This window comes from Panthera uncia, chromosome C2, assembly GCF_023721935.1.
Source record: "Panthera uncia isolate 11264 chromosome C2, Puncia_PCG_1.0, whole genome shotgun sequence".
NCBI classification, from domain to species: domain Eukaryota; kingdom Metazoa; phylum Chordata; class Mammalia; order Carnivora; family Felidae; genus Panthera; species Panthera uncia.
This window is the reverse complement of record NC_064810.1, coordinates 95,290,088-95,305,571: the sequence shown is the minus strand read 5'-3', so window position 1 is coordinate 95,305,571 and position 15,484 is coordinate 95,290,088. Positions and strand designations below refer to the sequence as shown.

The following is a 15,484-nucleotide window of genomic DNA, read 5'->3' as shown; positions in this document are numbered from 1 at the left end:
ACAAAACAGTCCTGGGTACTCAGTAAAATGATCACAGGCTTCTTTGACAGTGATTTAAGGGTACATTTCCTGAAAGAGGCAAAATAGAAGACAAGAGAAAGACAATGCAAAATAAAAATCAAATTCTAGGTTACACAAATGGAGGAGAGTATTGATCGTCAAGAGAATTGAGAGTGCATGATATTGAAGGTAGAGATTTAGCTACACAGATTCGGACCTTGTTCTCAACAGGAGCATCTGTGCAAGGCATCCTCTTCCTTACTGGTCAAGCATAGTGAAAAGTTGGATGTATAGAACATGATGCCTTAATATTATATTTTTTAAACATGAATAGTCTGCTTTACTGTGTGTCTCAAACAAATGTTGCTTCGGTATTTGCTGTCTGATCTTGTTTATCTGTTACTCTTGGAAAATCTCATTTTTGACTGGACTTGGACTTAGAGGTAGAAACTTTCAGAAGACAGCATCCATCTCTTGGCAATCTGTCGCTGGTGTGTTTCTTTGGCTTCCTTCATTCTCTTGGTTAAAAGTTTAGCATATTCTGTAGCCTCTTCCTTATGTTTCTTAGTATGTTGTTTCTTCAGAGCAATACACTGATGTGTGTGTTGAAGGACGCATGGAGTAGCAAGACACTGAATCTTGGGTACTTTGGTTCTAGATTTCTTACCTTCTTTGTTTAAGGGCTTTCTCACAACATACTGGCAGATGTCATGTTCTGTGGAGAGATTGAAAAGTTTGTGGATTCTGCCAGCTCTTTTGGGCCCCAGGAGATGTGAGGCACAGTGGTACCAGTGAGTGCAGAAATGGGAACACTGAGATTGGCATCCATAATGCAACCCCAAACAGATTCGCACTGTCTTCCTTCGGTGCTCGTTGGTCTGTAGCAGGAATGCCCCTTACTTGGCAGCAGGTGGACACCCTGATTCGTGGGGAAGCCTTGTTTGTCGTCACTACCACTGATTCAGACCATGTAACCCTTCCATTCTGCATCCAGAACATCAGCAGCAACTTCTGTGGCCATAGGCTTCTCATAAAAGGTATCAAGTTTGCATTCACCATGCACTTCAATGAGTTTCTGGCAGCCAGTAGCTGGGAAAGATGTTCAGCTTCATCTTAAAAGCAGACTGTTGCCTCCGAGGTACCATAAAAAAGAGCTGTATTTCTCAAAATTTATTCTCTGGATCACTGTTTCGGTTGGATTTTTGAAAGTTTATTTATTTATTTTGAGAGAGAGAGTGCATGAGCAGAGGCAGGGCAGAGAGAGAGGGAGAGAAAGAATCCCAAGCAGGCTCCATGCTTGTCAGCACAGAGCCTGACTCAGGGCTTGATCCCATGAACTTTGAGGTCATGGCCTGAGCCAAAATCAAGTGTCGGATGCTTAACCAACTGAGCCACACAGGCACTGCCCCCCCCCCCCCAAGTTGAATTTTAAGAAGTGTTAGAGGAAAGGTCGTTTCTGTCTTTGGAACAGTTTGGGAAATTCTATGTCAAACAGCCTAATATTGGGTTCATTCTTGTAGGGGCGTCCAGAACCTTCAATGTGGTAATGTATATTGTGATTCTCTCAAAAGACTGTCTAGATGCCAGTGTATTCTGGAGCCATGTGACTATATAGACCTTTTTATGGAACTATCTTGAAGTATTTTTATTTTTTTTATTAATATGCTTGAAGCATTATTATTTTGTAGCACTCAATTGCTCTGGGGAATATCTATCTATCTATCTATCTATCTATAGATATATATCTATATATATATAGATATATATCTATAGATAGATAGATATATATCTCAAAATTAGATATCAAAAAGCTAAAGCTATTTTTCCAATCTGCTCAACTAATAATAACATACTTACATAGTAGTTTAAAAAAACCACATTTAACAAGGTGCTTTTCCCATATGTTATCTCATTTAAGCCTCACACCCACTCTGTGAGGGAGTTCATATTATTCTCAAATTAGAATCGAGGTGACAGAGACTCAGGAAGCTTAATTGATGTGTCCAAATCACAGTTTGTTGGTAGCTGAGCCAAGATTTCAACCCAGATCGTTACTCTAGTGTTTTATGCTATTGTCACCCAGCTACCTGGGGGGTCAGCAGGGCTTGCCACAGGCCCCTAGGGCCCCTTTTTAATTCTTTCTCATCTTTTTCCATTTAGGCCTCCATGCAGTTTTCATAATTCAAAATTTTCTCTTTTCTCCCTTTCATCCATCAGAATTTAGTTCCATTACTTCCCCCAGTAAACAGCCTCAAACTAAAGTATTCATGGAGACTTCTGGTTTAACATATTTGTATTTTAACAGTGAAAACACAGTGCTTCACCTAAATGGTGACATAGAGCTGGCAGTCAGCAGATGCGGCGATCTTGTAGGGGGAGTTTTGAGGAATCCCTCCAAATGTTCTGTGTAGACTACTTACTGTTCATGCTCTTTCCACTCAGAGGTGCAGAACCAGCTGTGTCTGCCACCTGCCAGGCAAGTGGTAGTAGTTGGTGACAGTTCACTCCTTCATTATTGCCAATGAGGGAAAGAACTCCTGCTATGTTTGTTCAAGCTCATAATGCCAAAGTCTGTGTTTCCAACTGGGCTTCATACTGCATTTTATGCCCCCCGCCCTCCCTTCTCTCACCTCCAGGCATAAAGCATAAATTAGCTTTCTTAATCTCTAGTTTATTAAATAAATCTCCCCTGGCCTTCGGAATGCCTAAGGGCATAGTTACAACCATAATGAGTATGTTTACCATTGAGATAAATGCCCCAAATCAAAGGCTAATGAAAAGGTGAAGATCTGCAGGAAAGAATTTAACATTAGGCAAAAAGAGTTCTGCACTTTGACCTCAGTTTCTGGGAAGTAATCTCTCAGCCCTTGTAATGTCATTTCTGACAGGGGCTTTGGGTCATTGGATAGTCTAACAAATGACTTAGGGTGAGCGCTGGACACATTTGGCTAGTCTTAGTTTGAGGTTCTTGCCACACCAGAAAGACCAACAACATCGGTAGGGGTTTTAGGTTGCTCCCAAAGGGGCTGGAAACTGGAACTTGAGATCAACTAAGTGAGCAATCAGTGAATCGATCATGTCTATGTAATGAAGTCTCAATAAAAACTCTTTACATGGGACTCAGCTGAGCTTCCCTGACTGGCAGCAGTCCAGTAGTCCGTACATGTTGTCACATGCCGATGCCAGAGAAGTCACATGCTCTGATTTTACAGAGGACATTGGAAGCTCCACTGTGGTACTTCCCAACTCTGCCCTATTCACTTCTTTCCTTGGCCAATTCTATTCATTTATTTATTTATTTATTTATTTATTTATTCATTCATTCATTCATTTATTAATTAATTCATTAATTCATTTATTTTTGAGAGACAGAGCAGGGAGCCAAAGAGAGAGAGACAGACAGACAGACAGACAGAGAATCCCAAACAGGCTCTACACTGTCAGTGCAGGGCCTGACACTGGGCTCAATCTCATGAACCGTGAGTTCATGACATGAGCCGAAATTAAGAGTCAGACGCTCAACTGACTGAGCCACTCAGATACCCCTGGCCAATTTTAATGTAATAGCTTTGAGTGATTATTGTGAGTCCTTCTAACAAGTCATTGCACATAAGGGTGGTTTTGGGAACCCCCTGAACTTGCAGTTGGGGTCAGAAGTGAGGATAATCTCTTGTGGGGACTGTTCCCTCCAACTTAGCTGGCTAAACTCTGTCAGAGGAAAAGTCTCTTCTCACTTTTTTTCTCCTTCAAAAATAAAGTGCTTTGAGTCTTTGTTCTGCTTCCTAGTGAGTGTGGGGCACGTGGAGAATTAAGTAGCATTCTGTGGCTGTTCAGTTGTGCAGGATGGTACTGGATGAGGGCTTTGCTCATCATTGCTGAAAAACAATAGTGTCTGGATTGCCTAAGTGGGTTGAAAGTAATGGCTTAACTCACCCATTTATTGAATCAGATGGCAAACCACAGAAGGCAAGTGCAAAAATAACATTTTTATAATCTGTTAGTTCTAAACAATGCTGGAGACTGGGGGATGTGGGAAGTAGGAGACTAAAGTGCAAGAGACCTGAAGATTTAAGAGACTGCCTGCATTTTGAATGGATATTAGTTGAAGTCATTGTAATGGTTTTAAAGGCTACATGCTAAAGAATATTTAACAACTGGAGGTTTAGTTGTGTAACTCAAGTAAAGGCTATTTTTTTTTCCATTTTGACAGAAGAGATGATATGTTTTGTTCTGTTGTGAGTTCTAGTGACCCCTGCTTAGCTTTCATTTATCGCAAATAATCTTCTCCAGGATACTACAATTGCTGGCAATGTTGAGATGCTTATATTACATCTAACCTTGGAAAAGGGTCAAAATAAATCTGTGAATTAAGCAAGAATATATTACAGCTGGCTGAAGAACGTGTCAGGAATACCTGAAGAGAAAACTAGAACTGTTTTCCCCCTACAGTCTACATATATGGTTGTTGTGGCTTCTTTGCCATTCACTTGGAGTTTCATAGAGAAATATTGTTCTCATTTTAGTCCTAATGTGAGTAAATGTCCACTGTGGACCAAGACTCCCTTATAGAATCGAGAAAGCATGTGGTTGCTGGCATTGGGATGCTCTTATATACAAAGAAGGAAATACCGAAATAACACATCAACTGTGATAATCTCCACTTACCTAGAAACAAAAAAAGTACAATGAAAGGCTCAGTGAAAGGCTCAAATGAAATGAAAGGCTCAATGAAAGGCTCAAATGCCTTGACTATATAAATGTATGGTTAGCAGAGGGGCACCTGGGTGGCTCAGTCGGTTGGGCGTCCGACTTCAGCTCAGGCATGATCTCGCAGTCCGTGAGTTCGAGCCCCACGTCGGGCTCTGTGCTGACAGCTCAGAGCCTGGAGCCTGCTTCGGATTCTGTGTCTCCCTCTCTGCCCCTCCCCACTCATGCTCTGTCTCTCTCTGTCTCAAAAATAAATATAAACATTAAAAAAATTGGGGCACCTGGGTGGCGCAGTCGGTTAAGCGTCCGACTTCAGCCAGGTCACGATCTCACGGTCCGTGAGTTCGAGCCCCGCGTCGGGCTCTGGGCTGATGGCTCGGAGCCTGGAGCCTGTTTCCGATTCTGTGTCTCCCTCTCTCTCTGTCCCTCCCCCGTTCATGCTCTGTCTCTCTCTGTCCCAAAAATAAAATAAACGTTGAAAAAAAAAAATTAAAAAAAAAATTAATAAAAAATGTATGGTTAGCAGTGGGGTAGAGAAGGTCTAAATATTGGATAATCTTAACGGTAAGTTCATTGCTAACTTAGAGAATTATGTATAAATGCTGATGGCACCTGTAGAGGAAGCCATAATGCAAAAGGATACAAGAAAAGGAGAGAGCATAATGGGTATTAAAATTGAAAGGAAGCAAATTATACTTCTACTGGAGGAAATGGAAATTAAGACTAATGTGCTATTGTAAGAAACATAGAAGTTAATATATTGACTGTGTCTTGAAAAATGCAATTCAAAGTCTTTTTTCCTTTATCAAGTGTTTTTCTTATTTAGATAGTCCCACTTTATGACTATGGCACAATTAAAGAAGGAAACATGGTATTTACAAGTGTCACTTGAAAAAATGTTTATTACAAGCAGGATTAAAATTTTATAAATGCATTAGGGCAAATATTATACTTTACGGTGAAGAAGTCTCCTTCATAGTCAGCTAACAAATAAGAAAAGCTAGGTAACAAAGAAATTAAAGCTGAACACATCTAATAGTTTAATAAGTAGGAAATGAAAGGTGAGATTTTGCATGAACTGAAAAAAAATGAAGTTTAATGAAGTCACTGACATGATGATACTTAAAGTTGGAGATATTACATATTCACTCATTGATACATGCATGCATTCATTGATTCATTAACTCAACAAGTCATTGTACCAGGCATTTGGACAGCAGATCTTTTGGCCAGAAAAGTGAAATGCTCCAAATAGTAAATTTTCTTGGTGGTGAAGAGAAATGGTTAAGTGCCTTCTGAAGCTTTAAACAATATGTTGTTTGGCATGAGCTAGTAATAAATGTTTTATTGCCTTTTTAAATATTTTGAAATCCTTCTAAAATGTATGTGACCTTAAGGTAATTAAATTGTTTCGGAGAATGAGACTGTCTTTGACCATTCTGGATCAATTGTATTTTATTTTAATGGAATAGTAAAGATTACATTCAAGAAAAATAGTGGCAATAGCAGCAAGCATACAGCGTTTCAAAAATCAGGAAAAGTGGTCCTGATCCTACCTGAAGGTCCACTATATCAAAACATTCCTTCTTTGTTCAAAATGGTATTTTCTGACTTCCTTACCCTGTTGTATAGAGTACAGTCTATACTATCCTGGCCCTGTTGAGTCCTGGAAGAAGTAAGGTCAGACAGAAAGCAGACTTTCAAGAGATTTCTTTGTGGCTTTAAAGTACATCAGGCTCCTTCTGGCTTCAACTTATCTCTGTTATAAAATGTTACCTGTGGGAACCATCTGGGAATCAGTAGGTGAGACTTAATATTGTGATTCTAAACAGGCCTTCACATAAAGACAGTCTTTTGATATCTGATCATTAACAAAGAGAATGTATGTGTGCCATTTGCCAAGTCACACAGTTTTGCTAAGCAAAAAGAAAATGCATGAAATCGAATCCAGAGGCTTTATTAAGATGATTATTTCTTCTGTTGTTTGTTTATTTAGGAACATGACATTGAGCCCAACTCTAACTTTTTTTTAATATTGTTTTTTTTTTCTTAAACAAAAAAAGGAATACTGTCTAAATAGGGAGGTATCAAGTTTCCTCTTGCTGAAGATACAGAACTAGATTCTGATTGAGCACATGGTAGGATTGGCATAAAGGGGCTTGCCAAGTTAACACTGACTAGTAGGGGAAGAAAACAACCTTTATGATCACTTCAAAGTCTGAGGTTCTGTGATCAATAGATGGCAGTTCTGAGGCCAGGTCCAACCTTAGCATCTTTGAATCTGGCTCCCACCAAGGGGCCTGAAACAAACTGAGCTTTAAATGTGTGTGTTGAATGAGTGAATTAATGGAGTGATCAGAAATTTATTTACCTTGCTGTGTAGCTTTAAGTGTGAGTCTGCAAAATTAGGCTTAAAAGGCAGTTTCTTTTTCTTTGAGCCATTACATCAGCAGTTTGGGTCCTTGTCCCAGGCTGAACAGCACAGCAAGGCTGTGGCTGTCTCAGCAGCCTCAGCTAGCTTTTCCTGGGATGGGTAGCTTCGTTCCACTTGATTCACATGACCCAATCGATAATGTTCTCTTTTGAGAAATACACTTTTTATTCAAATGAAACATTCATATCGACTAATCACCACCATTAGCATATGTCTTTAAAAAAAATTTTTTTTAACGTTTATTTATTTTTGAGACAGAGAGAGACAGAGCATGAACAGGGGAGGGGCAGAGAGAGAAGGAGACACAGAATCGGAAGCAGGCTCCAGGCTCTGAGCCATCAGCCCAGAGCCCGACGTGGGGCTCGAACTCACGGACCACGAGATCGTGACCTGAGCTGAAGTCGGACGCTTAACCGACTGAGCCACCCAGGCGCCCCTAGCATATGTTTTTAAAGATGTAAAAACTCTAGAGCAAAATCTAAAGAAATATAAATACCTAGCTTCAAATTAAATGGCCTCACTAAATTTCAGAAGCAGCTAATCACTACCTAATACCACTCCTGTATCCTCGCAGGGATTAAGTACCAATTCATCCCGCACTTTTTTTTTTTTTTTTTTTTTTTTTTGGAGTTAACAATCTTCCTGGCTGCACTCCTGGGCTTCACAGTGCTGTGGGGGCTACAGAGCAACTTGGGCATCAAAGCTTTTATTTCCATCTTTGATCCTTCTCTTCAGGTTAGACCTTTTTCTGCCTGCTTGCAATTTCTCAAAGAGAAGGTATTAATAATTTGCCATCGGAAGACTTCCAATTTCATTCTCTTGTGTCTTTGTCTACTCTGCAACTTTTTTTCTATTCTTTTTTTTTGTTGTTGTTTCTCAGGGAGAGACAGCCTTGTTTGACACGATGGGCTTGGCTTCAGTAATTTGGAGGATTGCAGAAGTATTCCTGTGGCTCTCTCTAGTACGACTCGCCGACTCCCCTGAGTTAGCAGTCTTACTCCCCTTGACCTGTTTCTCTTGCTTAGTTCCTAACACCCAACAGTTGTAAAGTTACTATGCACTGAATTAAGATTCAATTTTCATGACTCTTGCAGGTTTACAGCAGTTGTAGTGGACAGTTTCAAGTCAGAATCTTAAAAAAAAAAAAAAAATCCGATCTTCCTTTTGCCTGTAAACATTTAAGCAGAGCGTAACTAAGTTTTTAAATGTAGATCTAGTGGATTATGAAACGATAATTCTGGATGATTCCTTTCCCACTGTAGGAACTGAATGTATATTTATTTAGTGACTATATGAGAGTGAGAATCTTGGATGCTTGCCTTATTTTTCTTCACTGATTTCAGAGTGAAACTGTTGGGTTAAAAGAGAAAAATGTGCCTTTATGGCTTATGCTTCTTTGTATTTCTCTAGAGGTGATCTTGGTACTTAGCTGAGATTGTAATGGACATTTGAAAATGAAATCTTTTTCCACGTTGGCTTATTTCAGACTGAAACTAGTTGGATGCAAATCTGCCTATCTAATCTTCTTAGTATAAATTTGCCTTTGATGTTGTGGTTTCATAGTCTAGATCTGCCTCTTTCTCATTATGTCTTCTGGCACACTGGTATTTGGGGAGGCATTTTCATTTCCTGTGCTAGCTTCACTGGGGGTTGGGGGGGATTGATCTACCAGATGCCCCTGCTTGATAGTTGCTCATGAATGCCTGTATGTATTGAATGTGCATGTCCATATCCGTGGGCATAAGCTTTTGGAAAGCGTCTCTTCCCGGCCTGCCCTAGTGGCACCTTTTGTCTTCAGTTCTGCCCATTTGGGAGGCTTTTCCTCAAAGAAGTATAAGGAGAAAACACTTGCTCGTACCTCCAGCAATTTAAATTCATACCAAATTTCTGGAGAGTATTTTTTTTTTTCAATTCCTATGGCATAATGACATTATTATTGCATTTGCTGACATTTTTCAGGTGAAGATGTGAATGTTGAAGACTGAGATTATAATTATTCAGATTCTCTAAAGTACTAAGATACCAGTTTAAATGGCAGAAATCTTCTGGCTTTATGTATATACTTTATCATCAAACATGACTGATCCAGTACTGCAAATATGTTTTCTATTTGAGAACAAGAAGGAAACAGATATATTTTGAAGGTAAAACATTTGAAAAGGATGCACTGAAAGAGATTTATTTGAAAAAGTCAAAGATAAGAGAGGGAAAAAGTCTGCCAGTTTTTTGTAGTTCTTCAAAAGTATTTCTCCAGGCTGGTCGCAGTTGCAAGAGGATTGATTAATCATGCTGAGTGGCTTTTTATTTTCTGTATTGAAATGGACAGGTACTGGGCATAAGCACAAGATCGGATATAATAGAACCAGTCCACTGCTATAGTGCACCTTAGGTTAAACCTCTAGGTGACCTCCAATTTCATATATAGGAATTAAAATGTGTTTGGCATTTACTATTTGCCATATAATAGTGTAAGTATTTTAGAAGAGAATATAGTAGATTGCATTTTTCTCCTAATCAAAATGGAAGAGACCAAATAAGATATTAGCACATTTACTCCTCAAGCGGTTCTATGAAAGAAGCATTTTATTATTATTTTTTTTTTTAAATTTTTTTTTTCAACGTTTTTTATTTATTTTTGGGACAGAGAGAGACAGAGCATGAACGGGGGAGGGGCAGAGAGAGAGGGAGACACAGAATCGGAAACAGGCTCCAGGCTCCGAGCCATCAGCCCAGAGCCTGACGCGGGGCTCGAACTCACAGACCGCGAGATCGTGACCTGGCTGAAGTCGGACGCCCAACCGACTGCGCCACCCAGGCGCCCCAAGAAGCATTTTATTATCATCCCTATTTTAGAGATGAGAAGATGGAGGCAAGGAGCAGTTCAAGAAATTGTTCAAAATCAGCGTACACGTAGGTGACGGGACTCAAACAGAGAGCCCCCGATCTCATCCTAACATTCTTAGGTTGCTTAGCTGTGGTGCTTCTGTGAATTCGTGTTTGTGGTTGACATCATTGCGTTTTTCATCACACAGAAAACTTGTCACCCATCTTGTTAGAGATCCCAGTCTCACTGGGCAATGCAAATTCACCTTTTCTCTTGCCCCTGGCTTTTAAAATGGCCCCTAGGCAACAGGAATATCTTCTACATATCTGAAGAGCTGTTTCAGGTTTTTATCACATTACAAACATTGTTAGTGCCATTTATCAGAAATAGTTTTATTACTTGAAAGTGTACTTGCCATGGATTCAAATGCTCATGAAGTCTGTTCAAAATTGAGAATCTTCTGTCACTTTTCAGTCTTTCTAAAAAGGAAACAGCAAAATGGTGATTGAAAAATCATTAGCTGGCCAAGTTCTAGTGGTAATAGTCCATCTTGAGGAAGCACTCACAAGTTTCTGAAATTCGGCAGCTGTTCATTCAAAGATGCAGGGAGATAGACTGCACAAAACAGCAAACAAAGGCACTGCAGCCTGCAGGAGAATTGGGATTTCATTGTGCGTGTCAAAAGTAAATGAATTCAAGAATAACCACTTGAAAAGGAATTCTCCCTTAATGTCTTTGGTGCAAAAATGTGCTCAGATTGTACTGGCTCTGAAGAGTGAGACTCAAAGAAGTAAATTACTTTCTAGCTACTAGCTTTCAATTGCTACTGGCTCAAAGTGCTAGCTAACCTTGTGAAAGGGGAGCAGAGAAGAGAGTAGTTTGCATTTTTCTCCTCATCAAAATGGAAGAGACAGACTGAGTGAGATACCATAGTGGCACCAAGATTTCTGATGGCATAAGTTTATAAATAGGCATAAACATCCCATTGCAAGCCTCAACAAGAACCACTTAAATGTCCTGTATACATTTTTCAAGCAATTTCTATTTGGAATAAAGGGTCTAGGAAACGGTTTTGAGGTGTGAAAACTGATGTTTACAGAAAGTAAACTGTTTTCTTTGAAGGCTTTTCAAGTATGTATTCTGCAACCATGTAATTATGTAAATTTGTCTGGGACAGTTAGAGCAGTTAGAAACCAGTACTAATGAAACGATGGGTCACAGGTTCAACCATGGTCTGGGTCAGTGCGTTTTTCAGCTAAAGAAAAGCCTTTAGCATGGCCTGGAAGCATCTCTGAGACTGCCCTGCAATTTGTAGGGCTTCTGTGGTCACAAAAAGACTGAGGACATGAAAATCAAACCCCTTTTCTGGAAAATCTACCTGAAATGCATGGCAGTTGCATCCTTTCTATCTCCACAGGTAGCCCTGAATAAAATTTATATTTTGGAAGGGAGAGAGCTGCTATGTTTTAATCTGTGAATCTGAACATGGTAGAATGTGTATGAAATAAACAATGCAGGCCATATTGATAATGTGATTTCATTTGAATGAGTCTAAGAAATCTGTGACTTACTCACAAAAGCACTCCAAGGGATTTTGCACTTCTTGAATTGCTTCTACCTTGTTCCCGTCTGTAAAATGGAGGCAGTACTGTGTAGTTTCAGGGTTGTTGAGATGATTAAATAAGAAAATGGATGGGGAGTACCCACTTTAGCATCGGGCAGGTGGTATGTACCTAATAAATGGTGCCTGTTACTTTTATTTTTAGGAATCTCCAACAAATCCTGGCATTATCTAGATGCAACAAATGCTACTTTGAAGCACTTATATGAATTCATGAAAACACTACCCATCATTTATATACAGAACACCAATACCTCAGTTTTATGGACCTCAGAAATTCGGCATGCCCTAGTGCACTGTAGCAGATAGCATGAGCTTTAGTAAAGAATCTTTTGGTCATTAGTATAATCTGCTTCATACCAGGTGTTGAGGAGCCGAGAAGTAGACACATATAATGTACGATGCTTGGATAAAATTGTGTTAGGGATTTAAGACTCATTCAGAGAGGTACTCTGGTAAATATACAAATACATTTCAAGAACCTTCTAGAAGCTGTTGAGCAGAGTGAGTGAAAGAGCAGGAAAAAGAAATACAGACTCAATAGACCAGCAAAGTGGCATATCTTGTAGATAGTTTTTTTTTGGGGGGGGGTATGGAATCAACAGGTGGATTAAAGCAATACATTCAAAAGGTTATGGGTTTAGATGTTCTCAGTTTTAGCTGTTTCCATTACAAAACTTTTCTGTTTTCCTTGGGACAGTGACTTGATTTCCTGGGTATCATCATCCTCCTTCATACAAGGAAGAAATTAAGCATGAATTCTAAGATCTCTTCCTGCTCTCACATTCTATGGATTCTGTGGATCTGGGGGAAACAGACATTAGCACAGGTGGCTCTCTGTATCAGAATCTGCAACATTCATGCTCTTCTCATCATGTTGAAAACCCATCCTAAGTACACCTAAGTAGTTGATGTGCTGGTGATCACAATGATAAATGTTTGGGTTCTCAAATTGCAAAACCAGGGTGCGAGGGATGGGTTGCTAAAGATATTGAGAGTATCTGAAGTCTCAAGATTGAATGGGACATGGTATTTAATTGTTTCAGTAAACAAACAAAAAAAATAACTGTTTATTTTCTGGAGAAAATGAAAAGAATGAGAGAAGCTGAGAAAAGGGGAAGAGAAGGGGGAGATAGGTCTGTAGATAGTGACTCCAAAAGAACAACAGGAGTAGGGAGCAGTGTGGGAAGCAAACAGAGTTGGTCAAAAAGAGTAGAGGTACATGCTCCTCTCTTCCTGCTTTCTCTCCCTATGGCAGATGTTAATATTGATTATAGAATTCTTTCCCCTTGAGTCCACGTTTGGCTTCAGAATCCTTCAGAACACAGAATTCCTCAAAGTCACTATCAACAGGAGTCATCGCATTGAAAGGAAATTGTTTTTATTAATTTTTTTACATTTATTTATTTTTTGAGAGACATAGAGAGACAGAGCACAAGTTGGGGAGGGGCAGAGAGAGAAGGAGACACAGAATCAGAAGCAGGCTCCAGGCTCCAAGCTGTCAGCACAGAGCCCGACGCGGGGCCCGAACCCACAAACTGTGAGATCGTGACCTGAGCCAAAGTCGGATGCTTAACTGACTGAGCCACCCAGGCGCCCCCACGTTGAAAGGAAATTTTATTTTAGGATTAGAGAATGCATCCACGTTTACAGGTTGTGAGCTTTTTAGGCCTTGGTCCAATTTTTCTATAAAATCCACTTTGATTTCACCAGCTCACTTTTACTTTTCTTTCCTCTCCAGTCCTACAGCATTTGAATGTCTGTCAGTTGTTTGGCCCTTTCGCCTTCTGTGGTCAGTAGTCTATTTGTGGTCTGAGTCTTGTCTTTTCAACTGAAAACAAACTCTTTAAGCCTGATATGTCTTGCATGTCTCTGCTTTCCTCACAGTATTCACCTGATACTGAACATTTCATGGTTAATTTGTGACTATACTTCCTGTATTTTGTATAACATCTCAACAATTATATAAGAAATTTTGGTAAAGTTTTTTAAATAGTTGAAGTACAAGTTTTAGCACCAAAATAAAATGATCTAAAATATGTATTTCATTAACTATTGTGAACAATGGGCATGTTAATACAAAATGCTGAGAATGGACTAATGAGCAGAGGCACATGCTAATTTGCTGAACATTGTAAGTCATTTACTAGTTTCTACAAAGGCACATGTGCCCCAAGATGGCAGGACAAACTCACAGAAGATCTCAGCATCTTCTGGCACATCTGAGTGATAGCTTTGATTCTGGTTAGTGACAGAACTGAGATTTGATCTCAGGTTGCTTAACTCCAAGTGTAATCTTCCTTGAATCCTTGTAATGACGTGCTCTGATTTTCTTCTATTGTGATGGATTTTCCAATTGCTGAATTTGATGGAGAAACTATCCCCACAGTAGTATTGTGTGGATTTTTTTAAATGAGAGTGTTTTCCCCACCATTAGTGTAGATAAGAAACTAATAACTTGTTTCTTGAGCTCTTAATATTCGCCACACACTATTTTAAAGCACTTTGCATATAAACAACCTATTTAATCCTTGCAATGTCTCTATGAAGTAAATACCCAGTATCACTTCTTAAAACTAAAGCACAGAGTAGTTATGTAACTTGCCCAAGGTCACATAGCTAGTAGGTAGAAAGGCCTGGATTCAAAGGCAGCCTGGCTCCAGAGTCCAAACTTTTCACCACTACACTGTAGGTCTCTTCAGGTGAGTACAAGCCCCAGAGGGCTTTTCTTTGATTGGGTTCATTAGCTAATCAACATTAGCTAATGTCCTTTGCTGGTCTGAATGATGGTAAACAGAAGGCAACTGTGAATAAGATAATTACTTTCTGGGAGGTGAGCATCCCCATATAAAGACTGCTTTATTCTTTAATTTGAGGCACTAGAGTGTAGTGGTTAAAACAGTATCCTGAAATTAGGCTGTATGAGGTTTTTTAAATGTTTTAATTTATGTTTGAGAGAGAGAGAGAGAGAGAGAGAGAGAGTGAGGGGAGGAACAGAGAGAAGGAGACACAGAATCTGAAGCAGGCTCTAGGCTCTGAGCTGTCAACACAGAGCCTGACGTGGGACTCGAACTCACTAACCGTGAGATCATGACCTGAGCTGAAGTCGGACGCTCAACCAACTGAGCCACCCAGGCGCCCTGTATGAGTTTTTAGTTCTGCAGATTTTCAGTTGGTGACTTGAGAAGAGTTATTTACTCTCTCTGTGTCTTAGTTTCTTCACCTGTAAAATGGAAAAAGAGAAACAATTCTTATCTAATAAAATTATTAAGTGATTAAATGAGAAAATTTATATAAATTACTTGATACTCTTTTCGACGTGTATCAAGCACCCAGTAAATGCTACCATCATCGTTATTGTCATCATCACCATCTTCATTGCCATCACCACTGACTTGCAGAAAGGCAGCAGTGCTACAATGAATGTCTGGCAGCCAGGTACATTTCATTTGCCATTATGTGAAAGGGACAAGTCAATCATAGAGTCTCCTGATTGAGTGGACTTTGTTAGGCCCGGTTATCTTCATAGGACAGACGATATGTGAATCTGTATGTACAAGCACATATTGGACACAATGAGTAATTAACGACCCAATGATGGTCCTGAGTGGTAAAGATATTGCCCATGGTTCACTCAGTGTCCTAAATATAAGAGATCAGATTCATGGTATATTTTAGAAGTGTTTTTATTAAACCATTATATTTAGGGTATGAAAGTTTAGAGCTTAGCTATTTAAAAATCTTTTTTTTTTTTTTTAACTTAGATTGCTTCATCCTCAAAGGATTCTGAATAACAGGCACTTTACTTTTAATCTTAATGTAGTGCCATTTTAACATCCAAATGTGGTGTAGATTATCAGATTACCAAAAAATACCCAGGAAGGCAAGAAGGAATGAT

At 39.4% G+C, this 15,484-nt stretch overlaps 1 pseudogene; it reads right to left on the bottom strand.

Moving 5' to 3' along the window:
• Positions 1 to 415: 415 nt before the first annotated feature.
• LOC125921610 (40S ribosomal protein S6-like) lies at positions 416 to 15,035 on the bottom strand (annotated as a pseudogene).
• Between the last annotated feature and the right edge of the window lie 449 nt (positions 15,036 to 15,484).